Raw genomic sequence first — 13,133 nt, 5'->3', positions numbered from 1 at the left:
GGGCAGGGGGCACTGGCCCAGTGGTAAGTGGCCCTGGCCATAGCGGGCACGGGCGCACGGGCGCTAGCCCGACTGGGCACTGGCCCAGCCCAGCCACGGCAAGGCTCGCCGGCCGGAGCAGCAGCAGGCAGTGGCTGCGGCGGAGCGGATGGTGCGGTGGCGCGGGCGAGCGCCGGCATGAGGGCACGGGGAGGAGGAGGACCGGGGTCCTCACCTGCGTTGGTGAGCAGGGGGCGGCGAGGCTCGGTGGAGCCTTTGGGGAGGAGGACGAGGATGTGTCGTCGGCGAGGAGGAGACGAGGAGGACGAGGCGACGGGCGGTGGTGGGGTCCGGTGAGGAGGAGGCCGTGGCACGGGCGCGAGGGAGGGGGGTCGTCGCCGGCGGGTGGCTCGTCCACCGCAGCAGGGTCGCCGGGCGGCGCGGGACTCGAGCACGGAGCCAGGGCGTCGGCAGGGCGCAGGGCGAGGCGCGGGGCGACGTCGGGGCGAGGCGGGGAGGCGACGCCGACGAGGTGGTGGTGAGCGGCGACGGTGCGGCGTCGGGGCTTGGGGTGCCGCGGGGTCGAGCCCCCGATCCAGCTCGTGTCGAGGGGGCGGGCGCTGTGCGGGAGGAGTCGGAGAGGCGGGCGGTGGCGTCGGGCGGCGCGGCTGGGGCCGGGCCGGGGATGGGCGCCTGCGGCGGAGGCACGGGATCGGGCTCCTCCCCGATCCAAGCGAGTGGGGAGGGAGAGAGTGGGGGTCGTGGGGGATCTGGGGGAGATGGGGATAGGGTTCGGTCGGGTGTGGCCTATAGGCCAGGGGAGCGGGGGAGTGAGGGGATGGGCCGACGCTTGGGCCGGCCAGGCGGCCTGGTGGCTTTCTAGGCCGAAGCCAAGTGAGGGGGGGTTCCTTTTCCTTTTATCTTTTGTTTTGTTCTCTGGCTTTATTCTTTTTCTTTTATTTATTTTACTTTTTTTATTTTAATTTTATTTCCCAAATTGTTTTAGTTTTGCAAAATATTCAATTAGCCCCTAAAATAGTAACATTAATTATACCACTGCCACAATAACTTTGGCACCTAGCTAAAATAGTTTATTATTTTATAAAATATAATAGGGTTATAATTATTTGTTTTTGCTGCTGTTTTAATCACTATAGGGTATTTAGTTATTTTATAAAGATGTTGTTTCTCCACCAATATTATCCATGATTTATTTGTCACATTAAGAACATTTTAGTTTGACTTTAGAAAACTTTAATTGTTTTGACTTTAATTCAATTTTGAATTTGAATCGGTTTTGATCTAACACGAGATTAGTAACAGTAATCATGGTGATGTGGCATCGTTAACAGAGGTTTATTGTAGCTTAATTATCCGGGCGTCACAGCAACATTACCTCCTTGGTAATCATTGTGAGATATTCACAGATCATCAAACTCCGAAGTACTTATTCAGTCGGCCAGATCTGAAGCTTTGTCGGTGTGGAACGGCTATCTATGGGGCGATCCAGCCACTTTGTGGTTCGGCTAGGGGAATGCACACAACGCAAAGAGCAGGACTAACAGAGGGCGCAAGGATCTTTACCCCAGGTTCGGGCCACCTTTGAGGTGTAACACCCTACTCCTGCTTTGGCGTATTGATAATCTAGGTGCACAAGTACAAGGAGCGCTTTCCCCCCGGCAAAGTGCAAGGAGAAGGCAGCTACGTGTGCAAGTGTGCGTGGAGTTGGAATGGATTCGAACCCTTGTAAAGGTTGCCACGGCCCTCCTTATAGCTCAAGGGGTTACCATAGTGGCAAAAAAGTGCTATCATACCTAACTCTATCGGGCTAGGACGAAAGCATTTAATTCTCTGTTAGGTGTCATGAGGAGGAGGAGCCCCGGCAAGGTTGCTGCACCGCTTGCCCAGCCGCCTCCTATTATCTTGACACGCCTATGGGACGGGTGTCATTAAAGGTAATTTACCTTCCAGTGAGCTGCCACGTGCCCGACAGATCACACCAAACCACGTGTGGGCTCGACCACCTCATCGATTAGTGACAAGCTGATCGATGAGGTGGAGCGCTGGTAGGTAGCTAGAGCTTGCCGGGCCTTCGCCTTGCCGGCTCAGGCTTGCCAGCAAGGGCTGCTTTTAGTGTCTTGTCTTGTTCTTCTCCTTGGTGAAGTAGGTTATCTTAACCTTGAATCTTGGTCTTCTTGATGCGTTCCTTGACCTCTCATGGGCAGCTTCCCTTGGCTTGAAAGTCTACTTCTAGCTAGTTGACCTTGATCTTGTCAACCTTTGGTAAGATCTTCGGCCGGCAAGGGAACTGCTACTCGCCTGTGCATAAATCAGGGTGTAAAACACCCATGTTTTATACACCGACAACCTTCGACAGCAAAGATGGATGGAGGCAATCTAGACTATAACTTGGGTATCTTGTATACCCCAGGCAAGGCTAACATAATGCCTGTTGCCTTGAGTCGCAAGTCATATTGCAACAAGCTCATGGTATAACAGGGACTTTCCCTTCTTTACGAAGAAATCCGCAAGCCGAACCTCCATATTATTCCTCGGGGTTATCTGAATACCCTGGTTGTTGAACCAGATCTCGAGCACAACGTCATGACTATTCAGAAGTAAGACTCTAAAGTCGAGAAGATTACATGTTATCTCGCTAAATGGAGGCCCTCTTTATTCACCATTGATGATGATGGTGCCTTGTTCTTCAAAGGTCGCGTAGTGGTTCCGAGAAAGGACAACCTGAATTTGCACCGAAAGTTATGAAGGAAGATCATGACATGCCTCTGTCTATTCACCCTGGTAGTACCAAGATGTACCAAGACATTCATCAGAGATTCTAGTGGTCTAACATGAAGCAAGACATTGCTCACTATGTTGCTGAATGTGACATTTGTCATTGTATCAAAGTGGAACATTAATGACCAGCTAGAACTCTGCAACCCCTCGCTATTCCTGAATGGAAATGGGACAATGTTGAAATGGACTTCATCACTTGATTTCCCAAATCGTAGAAGGGTCATGATGCTATTCTTTTCATCATTGATTGACTTTCCAAGGTTTCTCACTTTCTACCCATCAAGGAAACTATCACTGCTAGCCAGTTGGCTGGTCTTTATATTTCAAGAATTATATCACTCCATGGTATTTCGTTGGTAATCAGCTTAGACGGTGGCATCCTCTTCACCTCAAGATTTCGGGGAAGTTTTCAGGAAGCTATGGGAACTCATTTGTCCTTTAGCACCGCCTTTCACCCCCAGTTTTAAGGTCAAGTTGAACGAGTCAACCAAATTCTTGAAGTCATGCTTTGAGCTTGTCTCATTTCCTTTGGCAAGAAATGGGAGGAGTCTCTCCCGTATGCTGAATTCTCATACAACAATAGCTATCAATCTAGTCTAAAGATGGCACCCTTTGAAGTATTGTATGGACAAAAGTGTCGAACTCCTCTGAATTGGTCAGAAACCGGGGAACGGCCACTCTTCGGTCTAGATATTATCCAACATGTTGAAGAACAAGCCCGTTATTCATGAGAATCTAAAGATTGCTCAGTCTCGTCAGAAGAGTCGGTATGACCGTCATCACCAAGAAATGGTCTATCAACCTGGCAAAAAGGCTTATCTTCGTGTCACACTGATGAAAGGTGATCACCGTTTCGGAATCAAGGGAAAGCTAGATCCTCGCTACATTGGTCCTTTCTGCATTCTCGGAAGACACGGAAAAGTGGCATACCAATTGGAACTACCGTCGAACCTTTCTTAGGTTCATGATGTCTTCCATGTGTCACAGCTCTGCCGCTGCTTCAAGTATCCTATCCGAGCACTGGATCATGAAGTGCTTGAATTGCAACAAGAGCTCTCTTATGAAGAGCATATGGTCCGCATTCCTGATCAAGCTGAACATCACACCCGTCAAAAGGCAATGAAGTTCCTAAAAGTTCAGTGGTCGAGCCATTCTGAATATGAAGCCGCATGGGAACACGAGAATCATCTTCGTGATGAATACACCGCTCTGTTTTCGTCTACCTCTTAAATCTCGGGACGAGATTTCTTTTAGTGGAGGAGGTTTGTAACACCCCGTTATAATGATGCCACTGTTACTTTGATAATGACCGCCAAGTCATCACAATTATTTTGCTAATCACCACTTTGTTCCAATCCAACCTCAGATTCAAGTTAAAAAGGCAAGTAAAGATATTATTTCTTCAAACTATAAAACCAAATTGTTCACTTTATTATATAAATTCCCCTCATTTGTCATGTTGAAACTAACATCATTTTACTCACCAATTAAACCCTAGTAAAATATAAAGTGGACCTATAGCATTTAATTTAACCTTTGGAAATAGAACAACTATTTAAACGTTTCCAAAATATTTGGAAGTTTGTGTGTGGCTTTGGTATGTGGTGTTTGAATTGCGTGCTAAGTTCCATAAATAACCAAAAGTCATTTGATACTCCAAATAAATACAAAACAATAGTAAGTTAATAAAACATAAAATAATAAAAGAAAGGGGTAAACCTACAGTACGGATGGGCTCTAAGCCATTATAGTGCGGCCCAGCCCAGCCGCACCTCCCCTATCTCCCACCTCATGCTACAGTGGAGGCAGGGGGTAGCGGTGGCGTCCATCCGCTGGCAGTGGCCATGTGCCGGCCATCGGCGCCCCATCCACCGCCTACATGTGCGCGTTGGTGCCCCCTCGAAACCCTACCCCCCTCCTTTTCCCTCGTATCGCCCTCCTCTCTTCGCGCTCGCAGCTGAGCCGCCGTCGCCATGAACTTCATTGTCCTCGCGCCCACCTAGCTCCCCGGCGCCTAAGAACATGTCCAGCTGCTTCGTCATCGTCGACTACGTCGACTGCGTGGACGGATTCAGCCTCGGAGCCCATGTAATGTGTGGATCAAGCTCGTTTTCCACCTCGATGCCCAAAGATCGCCTTCATCAACTTGCTCCGCCCCGACCCCTTCCGGCTTCCCCGAGTTGCTCCTGACCACTGATGTGAGCGGTGCTGCTTTCCCCTCTCTCTCTTCCTGGTCGATCCCATCACCTATACATGCCTAGCCATAGGCTGCCACCACCGATGCCCCCAGATCTCTCTGTCCGCCCACGCGCGCCCTTGCTCGCTCTTGTCTGCGCGCTTGCCCCGACCATGTCCCGGCATGCCCGCGCCTCGCTGGTCGCGCACTGCTCATGCACCGGCACCCCACGCGTGCCCACCCATGGCCTCGCTGCTGCTACCTATTGTTGCCGGCTGCTACTTCTGCTACCATAGTTGCCTGCAACACGTGTCGCTGCATCTGGCCGTGGCCGCGTCTGTCCCGCCGCTCCCCGCGTTCTGTGCCCTTGGTGGCCGACGTCGCCCCTGCTGTGTGCATTTGTGCGTGAGCACAACCACATTGTGGTGGCCTTGTGCAACTGCCTGTGGGGCCGGCCCTTGATTAGGTTAGGGCCTAATCCTGTTTAATTATCCTTTGAGACACTGACCTGTGGACCCGCTTGCTAAATTAGCTAATTAAAACAATTAAATTTTCTGTTAGACCATTAGTCACTCACAGTTGGGTCCCACTGACCTCGTTGACCATTTAACGGCAAGCAGTTGACTGCAGACTCAGCGGTCAACTAGGTCCCACTATCATCCACTAGCCCACTATGTTGTGTGCACTTCTGGGTGCGCATAGCAATTTATTCACTTAAATTCGAATTAATAATGAAACCATGAATTCCGTAATATTGTAAAACTTTGCAAAATGGTATAAAATAATCTGTAACTCGGATGAAAAAAAATATATATATATATATATAATGATGAGAAAAATATAATGAAGCTGAATATGCTATCCACATGCATGTCAAACACCTCTAGCATAAAAAACCTTGAACTATTGTGCCTGGATCAATAGAGAAAATAACACTTGGAGCCGGGAAAATATTGCCAGATATTCCCACTCAATTGAAATGCTTAGTAATGCATTAGAGCATATCACCAACGCATCCTGTCGTGCCATTGCATCTATGTTGCATTTGTTCGCTCTGTTATTTATTGTTCCCCTCATGTTACTTCTTTTCTGGTGGACTCTGAGACCACTATTGATTCGGTGATCGGCTACTTCCAAAGATTTCATTTTCGTCTACAGAGCTTCTAGGCAAGCAAAAAACCCTAGATGAATCCGATATCGCCCATTCCTTCTCTCTTATTCTTGCATTAGATTTTGCTACTATTGTCATTCCGATAGCTCCTATTCTAATGCATAGCCTACTTTTGTTAACCTGCTACTGATACTTTACATGTTATCCTATATGCTTACTATAGATATGCTAGTGTTCCATCAGTGACCCTACACCTTTCTCTGAGTTGTCGTGCTATACTATTTGGTAATCCGAGCAAGCTGACAGTTGTACCGAGACCTGAACACCCCTTTAGGCCCATGCAATTGTACAACTCTGCAGAGCTGCACCAAGTGTGGACTTACTAAGGGTGATTCCTCATAGTTCACTCTCAATGATGACTCTGCAGTGCAGCAGACCTAGTGTGATCTTACTGAGGGTGATTCTTCGTATTTCACTCTTGATGATGTCTCTATCGTGTAGTATATCAAGTGTAAACCTATTGAGGGTGATTCCTCATGTTTCACCTTGATGGTATGGACCCGAGTCGTGATGACCCACAACTATAGGGGATCTATCGTAGTCCTTTCGATAAGTAAGAGTGTCGAACCCAACGAGGAGCAGAAGGAAATGATAAGCGGTCTTCAGCAAGGTATTCTCTGCAAGCACAGAAATTATAGGTAATAGATAGTTTTGTGATAAGATAATTTGTAACGAGCAACAAGTAACAAAAGTAAATAAAGTGCAGCAAGGTGGCCCAATCCTTTCTGTAGCAAAGCGCAAGCCTGGACAAACTCTTATATAAAGAAAAGCGCTCCCGAGGACACATGGGAATTATCGTCAAGCTAATTTTCATCACGTTCATATGATTCGCGTTAAGTACTTTGATAATTTGATATGTGGGTGGACCGGTACTTGGGTGCTGTTCTTACTTGAACAAGCATCCCACTTATGATTAACCCCTATTGCAAGCATCCACAACAAGAAAAGAAGTATTAAGGTAAACCTAACCATAGCATGAAACATATGGATCCAAATCAGCCCCTTATGAAGCAACGCATAAACTAGGGTTTAAGCTTCTGTCACTCTAGCAACCCATCATCTACTTATTACTTACCGATGCCTTCCTCTAGGCCCAAATAATGGTGAAGTGTCATTTAGTCGACGTTCACATAACACCACTAGAGGAGAGACAACATACATCTCATCAAAATATCGAACAAATACCAAATTCACATGACTACTAATAGCACGACTTCTACCATGTCCTCAGGAACAAATGTAACTACTCACAAAGCATATTCATGTTCATAATTAGAGGAGTATTAATATGCATATAGGATCTGAACATATGATCTTCCACCAAATAAACCAACTAGCATCAACTACAAAGAGTAATCAACACTACTAGCAACCTACAGGTACCAATCCCAGACTTGAGAGACAAGAATTGGATACAAGAGATGAACTAGAGTTTGAGAGGAGATGGTGCTGGTGAAGATGTTGATGGAGATTGGCCCCCTCCCGATGAGAGGAGCGTTGGTGATGGCGATGGCGATGATTTCCCCCTCCCGGAGGGAAGTGTCCCCGACAGAACAGCTCTGCCGAAGCCCTAGATTGGTTCCGCCAAGGTTCCGCCTCGTGGCGGCGGAGTCTCGTCCCGAAAGCTTGCTTCTGATTTTTCTTCGGACGAAAGACTTCATATAGCAGAAGATGGGCACCGGAGGGCCAACAGGGGGCCCACGAGGCAGGGGGGCTTGCCCAGGGGGGTAGGGCGCGCCTCCCACCCACGTGGCTAGGGTGTGGGCCCCCTCTGGTATTTCTTCCGCTCAGTATTTTTTATTATTTCCAAAAATAACTTTCATGGAGTTTCAGGGCTTTTGGAGTTGTGCAGAATAGGTCTCTAATATTTGCTCCTTTTCCAGCCCACAATTTCAGCTGCCGGCATTCTCCCTCCTTATGTAAACCTTGTAAAATAGGAGAGAATAGGCATAAGTATTGTGACATAATGTGTAATAACAGCCCATAATGCAATAAATATCGATATAAAAGCATGATGCAAAATGAACGTATCAACTCCCCCAAGCTTAGACCTCGCTTGTCCTCAAGCGGAAGCCGATAACGATAAATATGTCCACATGTTTAGAGGTAGAGGTGTCGATAAAGTAAAATACAGACATGAGGGCATCATGATTAATCTTATAACGGCAACATATATGGATATTGTCATCTGATTTCTTATGCTCAAGTAATAATCTATTCACAATGCAAAGTATGAATCAGAAACTTCATTGAGAACTAACAAACTATAATCTCAGTCATTGAGGCAATTGCAATTTATCATAACATCAGAAAGAGTCTATGTCGGAGCTTTTTGGCAAGTCCACATACTCAACTATCATTTAGTCTTTCACAATTGCTAACACTCACGCAGTACTTGTGGTTACGGAGTTTTAATCGGACACAGAGAAAGATAGGGGCTTATAGTTTCGCCTCCCAACCTTTTACCTCAAGGGTAATGTCAACAATAATAGTTCATGCTAACTTACATCCAATTAGATATATGTATCAGGATCTTTCCAACACACTGTGCTTGCCAAAGGATAACATGTAAAAAGGAAAGGTGAAGATCACCATGACTCTTGCATAAGGTAGAAGATAATAATAAAAGATAGACCCTTCGCAGAGGGAAGCAGAGGTTGCCATGCGCTTTCAGGGTTGGATGCACAAAATCTTAATGCGAAAGAACGTCACTTTATATTGCCACTTGTGATATGGACCTTTATTATGTAGTCCGTCGCTTTTATTTCTTCCACATCACAAGATCATATAAAGCTTATTTCCTCCACACTAATCAATCATATATATTTAGAGAGCAATTTTTATTGCTTGCACCGATGACAACTTACTTGAAGGATCTTACTCAATCCATAGGTAGATATGGTGGACTCTCATGGCAGAACTGGGTTTAAGGGTATTTGGAAGCACAAGTAGTATCTCTACTTGGTGCAAAGGATTTGGCTAGCATGAGGGGGAAAGGCAAGCTCAACATGTTGGATGATCCATGACAATATACTTTATCTCAGATATAAGAAAACATAACCCATTACATTGTCTTCCTTGTCCAACATCAACTCTTTAGCATGTCATATTTTAATGAGTGCTCCCAATCATAAAAGATGTCCAAGATAGTATATTTATATGTGAAACCTCTCTTTCTTTATTACTTCCTATTAATTGCAAACTCTCAACAATTTTTTTATCATCATACTCTTTCTATGTGAAGTCATTACTCTCCATAAGATCAATATGAACACTTTGTTTCTTTTTATTCTTTTCTCTTTTCTTTTATTCACTCAAGATCATAGCAAGATAATCAAGCCCTTGACTCAACACTAATCTTTATTATATAGCTCACGGACTCGATCACATAGAGGGATCATAAAGCAAAACTCAAAACTAGATCATACCAAAACTTTATTCTACTAGATCAAGATATTACTAAAAGGATCGAACTAAGAAAAACGGTAAAGATAGGAGTGTGATGGTAATACGATACCGAGGCACCTCCCCCAAGCTTGGTCGTTGCCAAGGGGTGTGCCCATACCCATGTGATTATGTCTCCTTTTTCAGGGATGGTGATGTGATATTCTTGGCGATGATGCCCCTCAGGATACGATTCTCCTCCTCGAGCTTATTGACTTGCTGCTTGAGGTCCATTATTTCCATTCGAAGCTTTCCTGTAACGGCCAAAGCTCCTTGCACCCAAGGGTGTTGCATAGCTGCGGGAGAACGAGTGACACTCTTCTTCATATTTTCATAAGAAAGAAATCTAACATTGGAAGGGATAACCGAGTTTGGAATAGCCGAGCTCTATAGTTCCCCCATTGTGAATCCAGCTCAGAAGCGAGAAGTGACTTCTTGATCCTCCTCCATGGCATCTATCCTCTTCAAATCAGCCTCCATCTCTTCCTCCGTTGTTGGCCCAAAGTGGTCAGCATTGCTGTTTGTCCTTGATCTCAATGCCGGATGAGACACCCGGCTCTCCCCGACTGACTCTTGAGAAGACATCTTGCTATAATCTGCAGCAGCAGCAGCTCGAAACACAAACAGAGGATAATTGCGTGATACGGGAGTCAAAACCTTCGAGAGATTATATAATGAATTTTTACCGACCAAAATACATATCGTGCAAGAAAACGGAGTCCGGAGAGCACACGAGGTGCCCACGAGGCAGGGGGCGCGCCCGGGGGGTAGGGCGTGCCCTCCACCCTCGTGGAGGCCTCGTGTCCTTCCCGGACTGCTTCTTATTTTTCTATTTTTCTAAATATTCCAAAACGGAGAAAAATTGCCATTAGAAATGTTTTGGAGTCGGTTTACTTACCGAACCACATACCTATTCCTTTTCGGAGTCTGAAAGGTTCTGGAAAGTGTCCCTTATGTATTCCTCCAGGGTTACGGTTTCAATAACATTGGTTTCAACATTTATAGGATTACCTGAGATATAATGTTTGATTCTTTGACCGTTCACCACCTTCGGATTTGTGCCTTTGAAGTTGTTGATTTTTATGGCACCAGAACGATAGACCTCCTCGATAACGTAAGGACCTTCCCATTTAGAGAGAAGTTTTCTTGCAAAAAATCTTAAACGAGAGTTGTATAATAATACATAATCACCTACATTAAACTCACACTTTTGTATTCTTTTGTCATGCCATCTTTTAACTTTTTCTTTAAACAACTTGGCATTCTCATAGGTTGGGTTCTCCATTCATCAAGTGAGCTAATGTCAAATAACCTCTTCTCACCGGAAAGTTTGAAATCATAATTGAGCTCTTTAATAGCCCAATAAGCCTTATGTTCTAGTTCGAGAGGTAAGTGACATGCTTTTCCATAAACCATTTTATACGCAGACATACCCATAGGATTTTTATATGCAGTTCTATAGGCCCATAATGCATCATCAAGTTTCTTGGACCAATTCTTTCTAGATCTATTAACAGTCTTTTGCAAAATTAATTTGATCTCTCTATTACTCAATGCTACTTGACCACTAGACTGTGGGTGATATGGGGATGCAATTCTATGATTAACATCATACTTAGCAAGCATTTTGCGGAAAGCACCATGAATAAAATGTGAACCACCATCAGTCATTAAATATCTAGGGACTCCAAACCTCGGAAAAATAACTTCTTTAAGCATCTTAATAGAGGTGTTATGATCAGCACTACTAGTTGGAATAGCTTCTACCCACTTAGTAACGTAATCAACAGCAACTAGAATATGTGTATACCCATTAGAGGCAGGAAACGTTCCCATATAATCAAAGCCCCAAACATCAAATGGTTCAATAACAAGTGAATAATTCATAGGCATTTCTTGACGTCTACTAATATTACCAATTCTTTGACATTCATCACAAGATAAGACAAACTTACGGGCATCCTTGAAGAGAGTAGGCCAATAAAAACCAGATTGCAATACCTTATATGCAGTTCTGTCTCCAGCGTGGTGTCCTCCATAAGCCTCGGAGTGACACTTGCGTAGGATCTATTCCTGTTCATGCTCAGGTACACAACGTCTAATGACACCATCTACTACTTCTTTATAAAGATGTGGGTCATCCCAGAAGTAATGTCTCTGTAACATCCCAAATTTCCAATTTGGAATGTTATACATAGATCATCATTGCATATCATGTTTTATTGCATTTTGACAAATCCTCGATAAATCCTAAGCAACTCAAGGACCCTCGAAGAGAGTTGGGGATTTTCTCGAAATTTTCATATTTGATTTTCATCAAATAATAAAACGAGGATTTAGGTTTTAATTATTTTCTCTCCGGAAAAATATTTCATTTTTAAAAATAGCGAGAGGAGAAAATATGACTTCTCCAAAACAATTGAAATACTGGAGGGAAAATGTTAAAATCATTTATTGGATTTATTTGGATTTTATTTGCAATTTTTATTGCATTAAAAATATTGCATGTTTACAAAATATTTATTTTGTTTTAAAAAAATGTTCACCCTATTCTAGATTTTCTAACTAGATGGGGAAAATTTATTTTATATTTTTCTGATTTTTATTTATTTTTCTGTGATTTATTTTCCGCGGAACTTATTTAAAAAAACGCGACACCCGCTGGGCCGCAGCCCAGCCGAGCGCCGGCCCGCCCGCGCCCCTCTCCTTCTCCCGCACGGCGCCCGCCGCCGCCGGAGTCCGCCATGGCCACGGGACCGAGCCGTCCCCTCCCCCAAGCCACCCCTCGGCCCCCCCTCCTATTTATACCCCCCTCTCTCTCTCCTCTCATCGAGCCGCCGCCGCCGCAACTCGCCTCGCCGCCGCCGCCGCGTTCGCCGCCGGAGCCCCCGCACCTCGCCGCCCCCTCGCGCCCCCCCGAGCCCCGCACCTCGCCGCCCTCGCCGCCCCTCGCCCGGAGCCCCGCCGGAGCCGCCCGACGAGGTACTGCCTCGCTACCCCGTTTGACTTTGCCGGTTTTTGTTAAAAAAAACCTTCGTTTAAAAAAAAACCTAGATCGTTTTTTTTCGGTTTTATAATTTTGCGAGCGTTCATCGGTTTTTCTCTGTTAACGAACGTCCGTTCTTTAACCGTTCGTCCGTTTTTCTTTTTCGTCGGATTTTTCTGCGATTTTTCTCAGATTCGATTTCTGATCGAATCTTCGATTCTGTTTAACTTCTCGCTCGTTTATCGGAATCAGGCGATTCAAGCGCCTAGAGTTTCGTCTCGAAATTCTCTTTCCGTTTAACCTACTCAAACAAGTTTTTGCTACAGTAAAATTTGACCTAGATCCTGATTAGTAAACGAAGCTATTTTCTTTCGCCGTTTGACTTTCGTTGCTTCTTTCGAGTTGATTCTTTTTGCAAACCGGAATTCTTAAGTTGAACTTTCTGATTGGATCTTTCATTCGAGTTTTAACTATGCATTAGATGAGTACTGATTGTATGCTTGTTTGTTTGCGATAGAGTACCCGGAGTGTGCCGCTTGTTACTTCGAATCGCTAGGTTTTGCGCATCATCAGCAAGG

Source organism: Triticum aestivum, chromosome 2D, assembly GCF_018294505.1.
Source record: "Triticum aestivum cultivar Chinese Spring chromosome 2D, IWGSC CS RefSeq v2.1, whole genome shotgun sequence".
In the NCBI taxonomy this organism is placed as follows: Eukaryota; Viridiplantae; Streptophyta; class Magnoliopsida; order Poales; family Poaceae; genus Triticum; species Triticum aestivum.
The sequence above is the reverse complement of the archived record's forward strand: the minus strand, read 5'-3'. Positions refer to the sequence as shown.